The sequence below is a fragment of the Pleurodeles waltl genome, chromosome 1_2 (genome assembly GCF_031143425.1).
Source record: "Pleurodeles waltl isolate 20211129_DDA chromosome 1_2, aPleWal1.hap1.20221129, whole genome shotgun sequence".
NCBI classification, from domain to species: Eukaryota; Metazoa; Chordata; class Amphibia; order Caudata; family Salamandridae; genus Pleurodeles; species Pleurodeles waltl.
Genome location: NC_090437.1, coordinates 1,263,835,639 through 1,263,853,264, shown reverse-complemented (window position 1 = coordinate 1,263,853,264; position 17,626 = coordinate 1,263,835,639). Strand labels below are relative to the sequence as shown.

The following is a 17,626-nucleotide window of genomic DNA, read 5'->3' as shown; positions in this document are numbered from 1 at the left end:
ACACCTATGGTGGCTTTATGGGGGCACTAAGGGGCGCAAGAAAAGTGGTGCTGCACATAGAGTAGCGCCACTTTTCTTAAATATGCCCCTTATTTTCATGGTCCCATATTTTCCTATGGTATCCTCTATATAAACTATTCTTGTGTTGTTTATTAGTTGTAAAATACAACCTTCAATATATGTATCTGTGCAGGGATTACTGAAGCAAAAGGTGTATTATGTAACGAGTGAGCTGAGTGGTAGTGGTTGGAATTTTTAAAAAGTGTTTAAATGCTGAGGCAGCGTTTATTGTGCGTATCCTGTTGTAAAAACTCTTAATGATAGCACTCTAAGGCACTCATTTATATTCACATTTCTATCATCAAAATTCACTGTGCCTTGTATTTATTTTATTTTGTGCCTTTGGATGATTCTAAATAGCCTCATTGGGTAATGTTTAGCATATTTCACTTAGTTCCTAGAGTTTCTTGTTCAGTCTGAGGTATAAGTAAGATTAGTTTTATGAACACACTGTACCATTTATTAGAACTATTATTTCCTTTTGGGCCTGGCAATGTTTATCACCTACAAAGTTTAATGATAAACACTATCCTAAAATTATACAACCAATTGTAGACTCGAATTTGTATAAATGTTATATTTTCTCTAAAGAAATAGATACATTTGATGAGCTTGACTGAAATGTTCTCGATAAAAAATACTTTCCTTCTTTCCTGCTCTTAGTTTTTATTCTCTTTCAGTTTCTGGCCAGGAACTGACCCTCACCCTCCTACTTGCAATTCATGGACCCATCATTTGGAGGCTTCTGTGTATATTACATTTGCTACATGTTCACAAGTTTATGCTTAGGGATTAATTGTGTCTATGTGTCACTTTTTTCACAGTTAGAAAATTATTTTGAGGCTTTTCTTTTAGAGTTCAAGCATACATGCGAGGATCATGTCATTCCATAGAAGAAAAATATTATTGTATGAAAGGAAACATCAATTAAAAACAGTATAAGAATACAAGTGAATCTAGAAGGAATATAGTGCTGGAAGGCACCTTATGAATAGTACGTAAAAGGTGGAGAAAAGAAAGAAGTGAGAGAACGGAAGGCAGGATCACCAGAAAATAAGCTTCATTTAGCAATACCTTTAAAACTTCCTTTATTTTTTACAGCAATATCATAGAGAACCAAATACTGCAAAAACACTATATTAACGAGGGCAAGAAAATCATTAATAGAGGTCAACTGGTGTAGGAAATTGCAGTTAAGTAAGGAATTATTATGAAAAGAATTTCCGTCCAGCTAGAGACAGGTGTCTCCTGAACCAAGATTTATCTTGACAACTGTTAGGCAAGTCAAATATAAAATCCATATCTAGCATTCTTCAACATGAAAGGTTTAATAGCATGACTCAAACATTAGCAAGGCAATCCATGGCAAAAACAGTAGAAATATATTAGGCAAAATTATTTTGCATGAAGAAATTCCTCGAAACTTTGCCTAAAGCAAAACATTATCAAAGACATATAGTGAAAAGGCTGTGATTGCATCACACTCTAGTGTGCAAGGTAATCTCACTGTAGCTACCACACAATCTAATTGTAACTGCTCACTGGTCTGCTTCTCAGTTGTGCACTATTTTTGTGTGCCCTTTCAAGGAAGAGGATATTGTGTGCACTGACAGTGCTGTGTTCTCGTACCTTTTTCAGTACACATCTTGGAGGGCCCCTATAAATGGCCGTAGACAGGGATTTGCTCTACCCAGTGCTCACCCTGCCTGGTGTAAGGATTGAGTGATTTATTACTTCCAATGTGGAGATACTGGTGGCCTCATTTACAAAGTTTTGGTGCAGGGCAGCGTTGCTGCGCTGCCTTGCATCAAAACAAAAGGACAGGAATATACTGTATCTACAGAATTTAGCGCATACCTGTCCTTGTCTTCTGCGCTGGTGCACAAATTGCTACCATGCACTAACACAGGCACCCTTGCACCACGGTGCAAGGATGTCTGTGTTGCGGGGATGATTGTTTTTGGTAGCATACATTGAAAGAAGAAAAAACGGGGAGAAATAGTGTTATTTCTCCCTGTTGCACCACCCTAATGCCATGCCTCCTTTGGCGTAGGAAACTGACGCTTTCTCAGGTTTATGAAACCTGGTAAATCTGGGAATGCATCAGATTCCATGGGTGTTGAGTGGGAATACCCACAGCATCACCCATGGAATGCCCCTTTCACGCACAGGTGAAAAACCCTGTGATTTAAATAACTCCCTGGTTTGATACTGCTAAATGGCATTGTAAATCTGAACTTCAGCTCTGAATTTGTAATCAGGGCCTCAGTGGCACAAATACCAAGATTTAGATGTACAAATTCAACCTTAAAAAATTCAAAACATGAATCTCCATTTTGTAACTTGAAAATTGATACAATACAATGTTTATGTGAGATGATCTACCCATAGGAGAGGATTTGTACCTTATTGGGGGAATGCCTGAAATGGTGATAAACACCCACAAACTTGAACGATTTTGGATATTCCCAATTCTTCAATTGGCACATAGTTTTCTACCCTGTAAATGGACACATATGTACTCTTCTGAATGCGGTAAATCATTTTTTTAGAGTGGGAAAGGGGAGGAAACACCCCAGAGTACAAATGGACTTAGACATGACACTTACCATTCAGAATTGACACAGTACATTTAGAAATGCATAATTTTTGGAATTTTTTGGAATGGAAAGCGGAGACCGTTCAGCTTCCTAGGAGTACCCATGGAATTCTCAGTGAATTTCTGGAATGTTTGACATTTTTCACAAACTAACCCTACTTGAGCATATTACCAACTTTTTTTTTAATCAGGCCAAAAATATTATTTCATATCCTCATTTATTTACAAGCTGGTAAAAAAAGATGATTTAAAAAGTTCAAAAAGATTCAAGTGAATAAAACTAGTGCAAACTAGGCCATGAAGTTAACTAAAAAGGAAACCCATTAAACAGTGGTCAGGAAATAGCTGTGATACATCAGTTGCTTACTTAATGAAAACTAAATTACAACTTCTATACCTGAAGTTCTGCTCATAAAAGTAGTTGAAGGAGAGAATCAATACACAGGCTCATTAATATTTTCACTATTGACTAAGAAACACAGGTGTCATTTGTCGGAAATACTTTAAGTACTGTGTGCAAATGAAAAGCTGCCATGGCATCCAAATTATATGACCCAAGGCGAATGGGTTTCTGTTGTACTTTTATTTAGCTGGTTAGTCTGTGCAGAAGAGATACAACCCTTTTACAGTTTATTACAGCCTTTGAATAAATTGCTGGGACGTACTGAGGTGTAAATCTGTCTGCTTTCTGCAACCCATAAAATCACCGCACTGAAAAAAAAATGATTTACCAAAAAAAAGGAATGTTGTATTTTGAAATAGATTGTTTTTTTTAACAAACACATATTTACAATCAAAGACACTTTACCGCCAGTACACAAGTTCGGTGAAGTCATGTTTCATTTATAAAAGAATATAATCTATTTGCCAAAATGCAGTACATTATAAATACAAAAACTATGTCTAAGTACAGATGTGTGTGTCATTGTCTTGTTCTCTAAAATCCAAATCCTGGTCTTGGATTAGAAGGTTTATATGATTTTGTCTTCAGTGACTTTAAGCAGTTGCAGTGTCTTTATGGACTGGGAATTGGAAAGCCTGCTTGTTTGTTCAGTGAAGGCCCTGGTCACCATTTTCCTGGCAAATGAATGCCTGCAATATTTTGAAATATTTGTTTGCCTGGCAGGGAATTCTGTGCCTTCAGTTCATCCGCCAGTGTGGAGGATACACTGATTGCACAGATGGCTGCTGACTGGGCTCCGTATGTATTTGGCCCACTCATCATTCATTTTCTGTTTTTCAAAATAAACTCCAAAATGGGATGTTTCAGACAAACATAAAACAAAAATGCCCTTTATATTAGGAAATTTCTCCCGGTGCCTGGGGGGGTCCTCATTGAAAATCATTGGTGGTCTGCTGCCCTGGTGGCCTGACATGCTCCAGTGCATCTGTTAGCAGGTCAAGGGCTTATGACAGTGACCCTGTCAGTGGCTTGCCATTAAAATCCCAGCATTTCAACCCGCTGTATATCGGGCAACTAAATGCAAATTTGTCAGGGTAAGAACTTATTCTCTTCAACTACAGCAGCATCGGAATGCAAATACATTTCAATAGATGTTAAGCAACTTAAGGAGAATGTCATTTTAGGCTGAAAGTGTTGTGACCTGAGAAAATGAGAGGGATACAGAGGCTTTATGTAGGTTTAACACACTGACGTCAACGAATATGCGGGTTTAAACCCTCAGATCACACAAGTAAATGCAATGAAAGATTTGTTTTTTGTACGCTCTTTAGTAGAAAAATCAATGTCCACTAAAACAGTGTAAAACAGATTAACTCAATTAGTCTTTTTTTTCCAAATATTTTTTAAGAATAATCCGCCTCTTTATTTTCCAAAGATTTATGAACATTAATCAGCTAACACGTGCTTTGCGGCAACTGTTGCTTCATCAGGGCCAACAACTAACAAAGAAACAATATTTGTATCATATACAATCAATATTAAAATCATTTTTTCAAATTTCAACAATGTAGAGATCTTGGTGTGGTCTATCATATATATAACAAAACTCTAGCAAAGGCTGCTATTGACTTAGTATGAAGTGCTGTGCAAGAGTATATAATCCAATTGTCACGAGAACTGGCAACTTGTTATTGCAGCCGTCGGCATGATAACCACAGCGTCTGTTCGCAATGTGGTAGGTCTGTAGACTTTTTGGGGAGGCAAAAAAAAATCAACATGAGTGAAGAGTTTTAGAAAAGAGAAGAAAAACGAAAAGAAGAGGAAGAGAACGAAATGAAAATTAAGCAATGAGTAATGAAAACATCTAGAGGAAGCCATTCATCGTTAGAGATAAAAAGAAAAACCCTTAGTAAGCTGGGAACCCAACCTGTGCTTTGAAATATTATGTGGAAGAAAGTGATTTTGTTAAGAAGGAAAGTCATCAAAGCACACTCAAACAATATTTGTAGCATATACTATCAATATTAAAATCTTTTGCGTAGAGATCCTGGTGTGGTATGTATATAGTACAAAACTCTAACAAACTTCTATTGACATATTGCGTAAAAGGTTGAACACAAGGAAGTACTGTGCAGGAGTATATAATCCAATTGTCACTTAGAAAAGAACAATCCAAATATTAATGTCAACGTGAGAGAAGTCACAAATGGAAAATCAATTGGCAGAACATGATGAAAGAAACAGAAACCTAATGTGTTAAAAATCTCAGATAGCAAACAAAAATGAAGAAGTGAAAGAAAACAACCAGCCGAGTGAAGCCAGTGTCCAATAACATGAATTGAACCCAAGTAAATTGAGATGCTAAAACACAAAACTTAATTCATAATTGTCAGTGGTTGCTCAGATCCGATCTCAATGATGTAGAGATGACAAAGAGGGCAAGATAAAGTCAATAACTATAACAAAAGCCAAATATCTAACTTGCGAACTCACAAGCATGCAATAAACTGTGAACTGGTCAAAAGCACTCCAAAAAATGGATAATATAGTTATGAGTACTGACAACTTGTTCTTGGAGCCGTTTAAATGATGAAAATAAGTGAAAATATAACTTAAACAAATGTGAGAGCGCTTGTTGTTAAAAACATGTTCAAAGTCCATACAGTCAAAGCAATACTATACGTGAAATTGATTTATTTGATGATTAAATTAAAAATAAAAACATACTTAATAATCAGGAGCTAACACCATGTTTGATGAAGCTTAATAGTAAACACAACCATGCCAGAAGTGCTTCATGCGCTTGAAGTTGTACGCACGTTGTGTGTTCACTCAGCAAAAATAATTAGTCAAAGGTACAGTAGCACCTGTGTGAAGGTGCATTTGGCTCTATCTTATGTTGCTTTTGCACACTATGGGCCTCATTACGAGTGTGGTGGTCTTATGACCGCCACAATTGTGGTGGCGGTCTGGACCACCGCCTATGCGGCCGTCCGACTGCCACATAACAGCCCTGGAGATCCGACCACCAGGGAACCACCAACTCCGCCAGAATCTTAGATTCAGGCTGTCTGGCAGTGGCAGAGATCCTAATCCTGCGGATTATGACCTCGTTCTCCATCAGCCTTTTCATGGCTGTAACACCGCCATGAAAAGTTTGGTGGAGAAAAGGTGCAGAGGGTCATTGGGGGGACCCTGCAGTGCCCATGCACTTGGCAGGGGCAGTGCAGGGGTCCCCCTACCCAGCACCGTTGCATTGTTCACTGTCTTCTTTGCAAACAGTGAGAATTTCGAGGGTACTGGTGCACCCTGCTAACAGCACTGCCGCCGGCTCGATTGCGAGCCAGAGACAATCCTGTAGCCTGTTTCCTGCTAGGCCGGCAGGCGGAAATTCAGGTTTCCACCCACTGGCCTAGCGGGAAACTCGTATTGACTCCGGCAGGGAGTTTGCCACGTAGGCGGCGGCCACCGTGTTTAAGTTTGGCGAACGGGCTTTCCAGCATACCAAACACATGATGACCCACTGTATATTGTGTAACTAGATTGTAATACTACCAATATATATGCTCAAACTGTGAGTGATTCAAAATACAATTCAAATTAAAGCGCTTTCCTCCAAAGTGGCAGGGACAAAACTCAGATTATAGTAACCAGAAAGAAATTATAAATCCGACAGTGAGTAAACCATCTATGGTGATAATGTAAATTGAATGTGCAAGAGCAACCCAAGAACTAAGCGAATATAATATGAATAGCAGAATAACTGCAGCATCTGTTCACAATGTGGTAGGTCTGTAGACGCTATTGCTCAACAGAGTAGGCAATAAGTACTTGACGAATAGGGCATCTGACTAAGCATGTGATCGGTCTTAGAAAAAAACTGCACCAACAACCATATAGCTTGATTGGAATGTGATGACATTCATTTTGGATGAGTAAAAATGTCGGCGTGATGCCTGTTGCAATATACAATACCAACAGGTGGTTTGAGAAACAATAAAGCCCCTTTGTTGAATTTGATGTATCAAAAAGCAGACAACCAAACAGCCCTATTAAGAACAAAGTTGATAAGAAGAATTCAATTTTCAAATTGTATATAATTCGAGTTAGGTGGCACCAAAGTAATCGGGGAATCAAACTGGTTTAACAATCAAGTGATATCACTTACTCAAGAAACTAAATTCTGATTCAACAATAAATGCAAGTGCCATATCAACCAATAGTCAATAAAAACTATATTTTTATTGGAATGCCCAAATCGGCATCATCCCCTCCCTAAATGTAGGCCATGTGCATTGATCAAAAGCAAATTAGTCTATGCAAATGCGTAAAACAAACAAATAAATGAAATGAACGCCATTAAAAATAATACATTTTCCGCTCAGCCCAACACAAAGCGCTAATACCATAAGGCTAGCACATTGCTAGTAACTAATATCAAGAACCAGAGGTCAAATAAAAGTGATGACGTGCACAAAAAATACAGGAAAACAGACACAGTAAAAAAAGAAGTCATAATAGGTAGTGCAATTCTTCTTCCTTGTTAAAATCTAAAGCAAATGCATGAAGTTTAAAAATCCAAAAGCTCTGTCTCTCACATAGATGCTGTGTATGATTACCACCTCTGCTGCCAGTGTGGGATTTATTGAAAAATATACCCAGAGGGCATCTTGGAGATGACCCTTGTATGTTAGCCAAACTGCTGTTTCAGGACTGACCAGTCTGTGTCAGCCTGCCACCTTCAGACACGTTTCTGACCACATGGGGTGAGAGCCTTTGTGCTCTCTCTGGCCAGAAACAAAGCCTGCCCTGGGTAGAGGTGCTTCACACCTCCCCCTGCAGGAACTTTAACACCTGGGTGTAAGCCTCTAAGGATCAAGCCTCTTGTTACAATGCCCCAGGGCGCTACTGCTAGTGGAGTTCCCACCCCTTGGACAAAGCCCCACTTTTGGCAGCAAGTCCGGTGGGGTAATTAGGGAAAGCAGGGAGGAGTGACCACATCAGCTGGGACCACCTCTAAGGCGTCCAGAGCTGAGATGACCCCATCCCTGCAGAATCCTCCATCTTAGTTTGGAGGACAGGGACCAATATGGTTACGTTTGTGTCCCCATCCCCAAAGGGAATGGACACAAGAAGGGTGTATCCACCCTCAGGGACAATAGCCATTGGCTACTGTCCTTTGACCCCTATAACGCCCCTAAAATCCAGGATTTAAGGTCTCCCCTGAACCCAGTTTGTCAGATTCCTGGCGACTTCACAAGAAAGGAGAAGGACTGCTAAGCTGAAACCCCGTCAGAGAAGAAGGAAGATGAAAACTGAGTTGGTCCCAGCCCTATCGGCAAGTCTCCTGCTTCAATGAGCCCTTCAAAAGAAAGGGGGTCCAGCGACCTCTGCCAAGCTTTCAGGGGACTGCGTGCATCACAGAGGACCACGAACTCCCGTGGACAGTGGCCCTGGCCAAGAAGAAACTGCACCTAAACACTCCAGAGCCTACCTGGATGCGGGTGTCCTGACTAGTCTGTACCTTACGCCCACTGCCCGTCTCCAGGTGTCTCAACTGACTAGAGAGGATACCCAGGTGATTCCGAGCAAGTACCCACCCTGGGTCGAACTCTCTTGTCCTCCACGACGACGCATGCAGTGTGAATCCAGAGGACCTCCCTGACCACAACAGCAACGGACGAGGCTACCCGCCGCCAAAAGGTACACTGCACTCAGAGCCCCCTGGCCTTGGGAACCCGACCTCTGGTGCAGCAGCATTCGGCAGGTGGCCCTCCTACCTGTCGAGCCTGTGGTTTTCCAGAACTGACCTCCTGGACCCGGTCTGCAGTATCTAAGTGACCCCCGGAGTCCCCTTATAGGAAATCATTGGTAGCCCAACACCGTATTGGAACCCTGCGTCCAGCTGCCCCTGTGCCGCTGAGCGTGTGTGTTTGGTGCTTACCTGTGGCCCCCCTGGTGCTCCTCTAAACCCCTCAGGTCTGCTCTCTGAAGATGCAGGTACTTACCTGCAAGCAGATCTGAATCCAAGTGCACCCAGTCGCCATAGGAGCACATGTTAAATTTGCCTCATCTTTGACCTCTGCACCCGGCCGTCCCCATGTTGCTGGTTATGGGTGTTTGGGGTTAACTAGAACCTCAACCTGTAGACTTCCTAACCCCCGGAGACTGGAACTGTAAGTCTTGTTCTTACCTGCAAATTGTACTAACTTTTCTTCCCCCCAGCAACTGTTTCTGTAAATTGCACTGTCAACTATTAAAATAGATTATTGCCATTTATTCAAAAACTGTACAACGTGCCAATTCTAATCAAAGTAATATTGATACATATGTGAAAAACCTTTTTATTGATGTACATACAAATTAACAAAATATATTTTTGCTATATGAAAACAATTGACTTGGGGTCATTGAGCGTGTGCTTCTATTGTCTGTGTGTGTACAACAAATACTTTGCACTACCCTCTGATAAGCCTAACTGCTCAATCACACTACCACAAAAGAGAGCATTAGTATTATCTACGTTAGCCTCTGTTAAGCCTCTGGGGAACCCCTGGACTCTGTGCCCACTATATCTCATTTTGATATAGTATAAACAGAGCCAGCTTCCTACACACATTATCCTCAAAAAGATGTGAAGCAGCTCCACTGCTCATTTTTAGATTCTCTCTTTAACAATAATGTGTTCATGGAGCAAACAGTGAACCCACTGCGGTCCTGTGAATTTGATGGTACAGTGCATTTTCACAAAGTTGTTACTGAGTACAAAAATTGTCATTTCCAATTGAATATTGCTGTGTGATTACAGATTAGCTCTTCTGCTATTTAAAAAGTGTTCCATACAGGCTAACCTATCTTCCTTTTCAGTACAGGTGTACATGGACTTAACATCTATAGTCACTAAGAGCATATTATCCTCCCACGGGATACTGTCAATTCTAGTGGGAAAATTTGTTGTGTCTTTGATTTATGAGGGTAATGCCTTGACGAAAGGTGCAATATAGATATCAATACATTCTCAAAGTTCTTCACAAAGTGAATTGTTGCTTGAGACTATAGTTCTGCCTTCTGGAGAAATAGGAAGTTTAGAAATGTTGGTAAGAAATAAATTACTGGGTTCCTGGGACTAAGATTTTAAGATAATTGTACTCCTCATCAGAAAGTAACTCTAGATTACTCCATTTCTGTAAAACAGTGTGTTAGAAATGGGGTCTCTAGTTGGCAGTCAGTTTACACCCTGTCCAAGTAGAGACCCTCACTCAAGTCAGGGTAAGGTAGATACACAGCTCAGATAATCCCTGCTCACCTCCTTAGAAGCTTGGCACAAGCAGTCAGGCTTATCTCAGAGGCGATGAGTAAAGTATTAATACAAACACACACAGTAACACAGTGAAAACAACACAAAATAACTCCACACCACACAATATATATCTAAAACAAACACCACCAAAACAACAAAACTCCAAGATACACAAGCATGTATATGAATTTTAAAAGATTAAATCTCAATAAAAATACTTAGAAACACAAGCTCCAGTTGGGGCTATCATGATGTGGTTGTCAGTGTTGTTCCGAACAGTCCGACGCCAGTCACGAGGAGGCCGGCGCAGTCACGAAGTAGCACGGACCCCCAGGAACAGTACCTTTGGCAACGAAGAAGGCCAGCTGGTGTACGGAGTTGGAGAGGTGAGGGACTGCTGTATCTGGTGCGGTGTTGGCTCCTTACTGCAAGACAGGGGTGGTGATGCAGCTTCAGGGCGAGGCATTTGTTTCTTATGATCCGGCAAGGTTGATTAATCCAGCAGGTCGAGATGCATTGGGGTGACCTCTCAGGGTTGCAGTCACGCCACAGGGCTACAGGCGCCGTGGCGGAGTCGGGTGTCACTGACATCAGTGGCACGGCACTCAGGACTCACGATGTCACAGGACTTCAGTGAGGCTGCGGCTTCGGTCGGGGTTGTCACACTCCAGCGGGGACAACATCTTCTAGTTGCAGGCAGCAGTGTGGAGTCGTGTAGAAGCGCCGGTCTGGAGTCGTCCAGAGTCGGTGTGCTTGTTCTTCAGTTTTTTTGGCCAACCTCCACTCCGAAGGCCCCAGAAACTGGAATGAGCACCACCAGGCTAGTTAGGGTCCAGAGCAAATGAACCCAAAGGCTAGTAGGTGAAGTCTTTGATGTCCTCTTAACAGAAGGCAAGTTCAGTCTAAGCCTTTGGAGAAACTTCACAAGCAGGATACACAGCACAGTTCTTTGTCCTCTTTTATGCAGAAGCAGCAACTGCAGGCCAACCCAGCAAAGCACACACAGCAAAGGGGCAGTACTTCACCTTGGTAGAGGTTCCTCTTGGGGCCAGAAGTGTTCTAAAGTTGTGGAGTCAAAAGTCCAATACTTCAAAGGAAAGTATTTGTAGTGCACAAGATCCTGCCTCATCCTTACCCTGCCCCAGTAACACACTATGGGGTTGAAGACTGTATTGTGAGAGGACAGACACAGCCCTTTCAATCAATATCAGGTGTTTTAAAGCGCACTACTCACCCATAGGGTTTCAAGGCGCTGAACGGTGTGTCCTCAGAGATCAGTTGAAAAGTCAGGTCTTGAGTTCTTTCCTGAACTGAGGCAGTGATGGCGACTGTCTGAGATGAAGAGGTACGGTGTTCCAAACTGAGTGAGTGCTGGGACAAGCGGAGCGGTCTGGAAGGGGAGTACCAGTTGATGCAGTGGTTAAGGTAGCTGGGTCTGCTGTCGTAGAGGGCTCTGTAGGCTTGCACGAGGAGTTTGAAGTTGATCCTCTTCTCGACGGTGAGCCAGTGGAGGTTTTTCAGGTGTCCTGTGATGTGCTGTCGACGGGGAATGTTTAGGACGAGTCTGGCAGTGATGTTCTGAATTTGTTGCAGCTTGCTCAGGTTCTTCTCAGCGGTTCCAGCATAGAGGGCATTGCCGTGGTCAAGTCTGTTCTTGATTAGTGCATGTGTCATGGTCTTTTGGTTGTCGGTTGGTATCCATCTGATCTTCCGCAGGAGTCAGAGGGTGTTGAAACAGGTGGCGGCGATGGAGTTGACCTGTCTGGTCATGGTGAGCATTGAGTCGAGGATGACACTGAGGTTTCATGCATGGTCTGTGGAGGCGGAGGGCCTGCTGAGTGTTGAGGGCTGCCAGGAGTCATCCCAGGATGAGGGGGAAGGTCCCATGATGAGGATCTCAGTTTTGTCAGAGTTCATCTTAAGGCAGCTCTCCCTCATCCAGGTGGAGACTGCTTCCATCCTGTACCTGAAGTTCTTCTTGGCTGTTGAGGGGTTCATGGTCAAGGAGATGATCAGCTGGGTGTCATCTGCATAAGAGACAATGTTCAATCTGTAGTTCGTGACAATATGGGTGAGTTGGGTCCCATAGATGTTGAACAGCGTGGGGCTCAACCATGATCCTTGGAGTACTCCACAGCTGATGTCTATAGGTGTAAGTGTGGCGGGAGTCTGACTATCTGTGTTCTGCCTGTCAGGAAGGAGTGTATCCATCGAAGGGCCTTGCTGCGTATACCTCCTGCGTGGAGTCTAGCGCATAGGGTGCAGTGGGATATTGTATCAAAGGTGGCTGAAAGATCAAGTAGGATGAGGGCTGCTGTATGTCCCCAGTCAAGGAGAGAGAGGATGTCATCTCTGGTTGTGAGCAGGGTTGTTTCGGTGCTGTGGTTAGTTCGGAATCCTGATTGGGAGATGTCAAGGATGTTGTTGTCCTCGATGTGTTGGCATAGCTGAGTGTTGATTGCTTTCTCCGCGATCTCAGCTGGGAAGGGCAGCAGCGAGATGGGGTGGTAGTTCTTGAGATCCGTTGGCTCGGCTGTGGGTTTCTTCAGAAGTGGTCAGATCTCAGCGTGCTTCCAGTCTTCTTGGTAGGCTGCTGACTCTAGGGAGCAGTTGATGGTCTTGCAGAGGTTGGACACGATTGCGGCGCTGGCCTTGTTGAAGATGTAGTGGGGGCAGAGGTTGGTAGGGGCTCTGGAGCGGATGCTGCTCATAATTGAGTGGGTCTCGTCCGTCATGAGGGGGTTCAGGTGTGTAGGAGTCTTGGAGGTTCAGAGGGTCCTGGCAGGGGTGTTACTGGTGAGTTCAGTGAGTCTTGGGGTCCAAAGCTGTTGTGGATGTCTTTGATCTTCTGATGGAAGAAGGTGGCAAGTCTGTCGCAGAGATCCTGAGATGGAGGTTTGTTGTTGGTCTAGGATTGTGGTTTGGCTAATTATTTGAAGACGTTAAAGAATTCTTTGGTGTTGTTTGTGGTGGTGTTGATGCGGTCCTGCAGGGAGGTTTTCCTGGTGGACCTGATGAGTCCATGGTGGAATCTTGTGGTTGATTTGAAAGTTGCAAGTCTTCCGGGGATTTGCTGTTCCTACACTTCTTCTCCAGCCTCCTGCATGAGCACTTTGATTCCTGGAGAGCAGGGGTGAACCAGCTGGCTTTCTTGAAGGAGTGTTTTCCTGTGATCGTCTGAAGGGGAACTAAGTTGTTGGCACAGTCGGTAATCCATTTGTGGAGGTTCAAGTGCAGGTGTCAGCTCCTCCCTCCCACTCTAGCCCAGGAAGACTCATCAGGATATGCAGGACACACCTTATCTCCCTTTGTGTCACTGTCTAGAGGGAATTCACAAACAGCCAAACTGTCATTCTGATCCAGACGTGGATTCAGCAGCCAAGCAGAGGCACAGAATGGTTAAGCAAGAAGATGCCCACTTTCTAAAAGTGACATTTTCAAACAGACAATCTGTTAGAAATGGGGTTTCTGGTTGGCTAGGGTATGCACCTAAGCCAGGCAGAACCCACCCACTCTAGTCAGGGCAAGGGAGTTACACGTCCAAGATAACCCTTGCTCACCTCCTTGGTAGCTTGGCATGAGCAGTCAGGCCTATCCCAGAGGCAATGTGTAAAGCGATTGAACAACACACACAACACACGTGACACACTATCCTCACCATAAAGGAAACACAACACCAAGTTATATAAAAATAAACTGTATTGTACTCAACATTATTAGACCAAACACAACATGTCATAATACCCTGCTACCCAAGCAGTTGTCAGAACGTTACACAATACTGTTACCCTGCAGAAACTATCAGTAGTCACATATTACGCACAGGTTACGTATTATTCAGCAAAATAAGCAGTAGTCAGGAAACATTACAGCACAATACACTTGTCATGACAGTATCATAAATGCCCATACTAGGAACATTAGAAAACATATGGAAAGTCGTGAAAACATATTAGCATAAAATACCCATAGAAAGGAGCATTAGCAAATATAAGGCACATCATAAGAGAAAACAAGTTAACATACCCGTCCATAATGTCCAGCAAAGGAACATTAGAAAAGTGTGTGTCCCTTTAAAATTACCTGTTTTTATTGATGAGGGTACCTCCAGTGCCACGAAGTGAAACAAGGGGGCCCCCGGCGCTCCTCCGCACCAAACCGGGGCTTCCCTGGTGATTTAGGGGTAGGGGGAGTCACACACCCCTTCCGTTTTTATATAGGGGCCCCTCCCGGGGACTTGTGATCTCTGGGACCACCCCCCAGATCACAACAAGCCCTCCAACGGGTGGGGGCATAGCCAAAAACCCAATGAGGAGCAAAAGAGGGGACCTTGCAGTGCCTCCAGTGAGGCTTCTGCCCCACCCGCGACCTCCCCAGACAAAAATAAGGGCTCCAGTGGGGCGGGGAGCCTCCAATGAGGATTCTTTCCCCGCCCGTCCTCAGGAGCACTTTGGGGGCCTGGCAGGACGGGGAGCCTCAGATGAGGCAACCTCCCCACTGGCCCCTGACAGGGACTCGCCTGCAACCAATCTAGTGCGTGAGTCAAGCAGCCCGGGCTGCAGCCGTGAACAGGCACCAAAGTGGATGCCTGCCTGTGCCCCAGGGGCACTCCCCGGAGCGTGCTTTGTCCCGGGGGCACGCTAGGAGCGTGCTCGTTCCTGACCTTACTTCTGTGGTGCCCCAGGTGCACCAGGGGCAGTGCGTCTCTGATGCGCTCGGAATGAACAACGCCCGGGTTGCGGCGGTGATTCCCACGGCGGCAAAGCGCTTTCAAGTGCAAAACAAATAGCCACAAGTGCATCCAATACGCTTAAAGAGAATTAAGCAGAGCACTCTCCAGGTGCTATATAACCAAGGTGAAGCACTCCTCTAGCGCTTTAGCATATGATGGCAGGGGCAGGGCCAAAGCACTCAGCCCCTGGGGGACACAACAAGATGGAGCACAGGGCGGCAGGGCCCAGCAGCAGGCCAGCACAAGATGGATGAAGGCAGTTGGCAGTTCCTCCTGGTCACCCAGCAGGTCACAGGTCAGCACAGCAGCAGCAGTCCAAGGCGGTTCCTGGCGAGTCCCTCCAGCAGCACTCTGTGTCCAGTCACAAGCATGTTTCAGCTCCAAAGGGTTCCACATTTGTGGGGAAAAATCCCATGTACATATACTCAGTTTTGCAGTGGGTTAACAAAGAAGGGGAGAGGGGGTTCCAACCATTTAAACGTGTTCTGGGTGTGCCCCCTCTCTCCTCCAGCACAGGCTAAAAACATCAGTTGGGGATAAACAACCCCTTTGAGTGAGGCCAGGTCACAGCCTTCACAGATGCATGTGTGTCCAGCCTCCCCCTTCTCTCAGCCCAGGAAGACCATTCAAAATGCAGATGTACCTCTGTGACACCTCCACCATCCCTGTGTACAGGCTGTCTGAAAAATATGCACAAAGCCCCAACTGTCACTCTGCCCAGACGTGGATTGGAGTCAAGCTGCAAAACACCAGAGCCATGAGCACAGAGAAATGCTCACTTTCTAGAAGTGGAATTTCTGTAATGATAATAAAAAATCCACCTACACCAGTAAGCAGCCTTTCTCACTACCATTACAACCATACCTATGCCTACGCTGCCCCTCATAAATCAGATAATACCCCCTAGTCATAAGGCAGGGCATTTCCAATGCAATCCTATGAGAAGGCAGCACTCACAGCAGTGAGAAACTAAATATGCTGTTTGTCACTACCAGGACAGGCCACACAACCAGGCACATGTCCTGCCTTCTACCTACATAGCACCCTGCTCATAGGGCTAGCTAGGGCCCACCTTAGTGGTGACTTACATGTAGTAAAACGGGAGTTCTGGGCCTGGCAAGTAAATTTAGATGCCAGGTCCCTGTGGCAGCAAACTGCACTAGCAGGCCTGAGACAGGTTTGAAGGGCTACTTCTGTGGGTGGCGCAAGCAGCGCTGCAGACCCACTAGTAGCATTTAATTTACAGGCCCTGAGTTTAGAGAGACCACTGTACAAGGGACTTACAGGTAAATTAAATGTGCCAATTAGGTATAAGCCAATCATACCAACTTTTAGAAGGGAGAGCACCTGCACTTTAGCACTGATCAGCAGTGATAAAGTGCTCAGAGTCCTAGAGCCAACAGCAAGAGGTCAGAAACAATAGTAGGACAAAGGCAAATAGTCTCGGGATGAACCTGCACAAAGGGCCAGGTCCAACACAATCTAAAAAACAACTTTACCAAAAGATGTATTTTTAAATTGTGAGTTCAGAGACCCCAAATTCCATATCTCTATCTGCTCTCAGTGGGAAACTACACTTAAAATATATTTAAAGGCAGTCCTCATGTTAACCTATGAGAGAGATAGGCCTTGCAATAGTGAATACCAAATTTGGCAGAATTTCATTATCAGGACATGTTAAAAGACATCAGTACAGTCCTATCTTTAAAATACACTGCACTCTACCCAATGGGCTACCTATGGCATACCTGAGGGGTGACTTACATGTAGTAAAAGGGAAGGTTTGGGCCTGGCAAGTGGGTGAACTTGCCAGGTCGAATTGGCAGTGCAAACCTGCACACACAGACAGGGCAGTGGCAGGTCTGAGACATGTTTACAGGGCTACTCATGTGGGTGGCACAATCAGTGCTGCAGACCCACTCGTAGCATTTGATTTTACAGGCCCTGGGCACCTCTAGTGCACTTTACTAGAGACTTACTAGTAAATCAAATATGCCAAACAGCAATAACAATCATAATCGCAATTTACTCAGGAAACACTTACACTTTAGCAGTTGTCAGCAGTGGTAAAGTGCCCAGAGTATTAAAAACCTGCAAAACAAAGTCTAGCACACAGTCACAAATACAGGCAGAAGAAGCAAAGACAGGCGAAACCACGTCAAGGATGCTAGGTCTAAAAGTGCTTTTCTGCAATGTTTACTTTAAAAGGCGTATAGGACACAAGCGATCAGATAAATGTCTCTGTGCTTCGTTATTATAATCACAGTAATTCTGAATGACCATGGAGACACCTTTGTCTGCTTTATGAATGACAATCTCTTTCTAATCTTGCAAAGCTGAGAGGGCTATTCTTTATTTTTTCTCAAATTATTAGCGTTGTGATAAACCCTTAGCTTGGTAATATCACATATTACATAACACACCTCTCAAAAACATCTATAGTGCTTTCATTGCTAAATTTAGGGGGACGTTTTTACTTTAGTTTCATACCACAGTCTAGAGACTCATCGAATATTATGCCAGGATCAGTGG

The 17,626-nt window shown here is 43.9% G+C and overlaps 1 protein-coding gene across 2 annotated transcripts in view; it reads left to right on the top strand.

Annotated features, from left to right (window-relative positions):
- The window catches only part of CTNNA2 (catenin alpha 2), a 2,570,005-nt gene that overhangs the window by 1,044,139 nt on the left and 1,508,240 nt on the right, over nt 1-17,626 (top strand). The gene's annotated exons all lie outside the window — the stretch shown is intronic.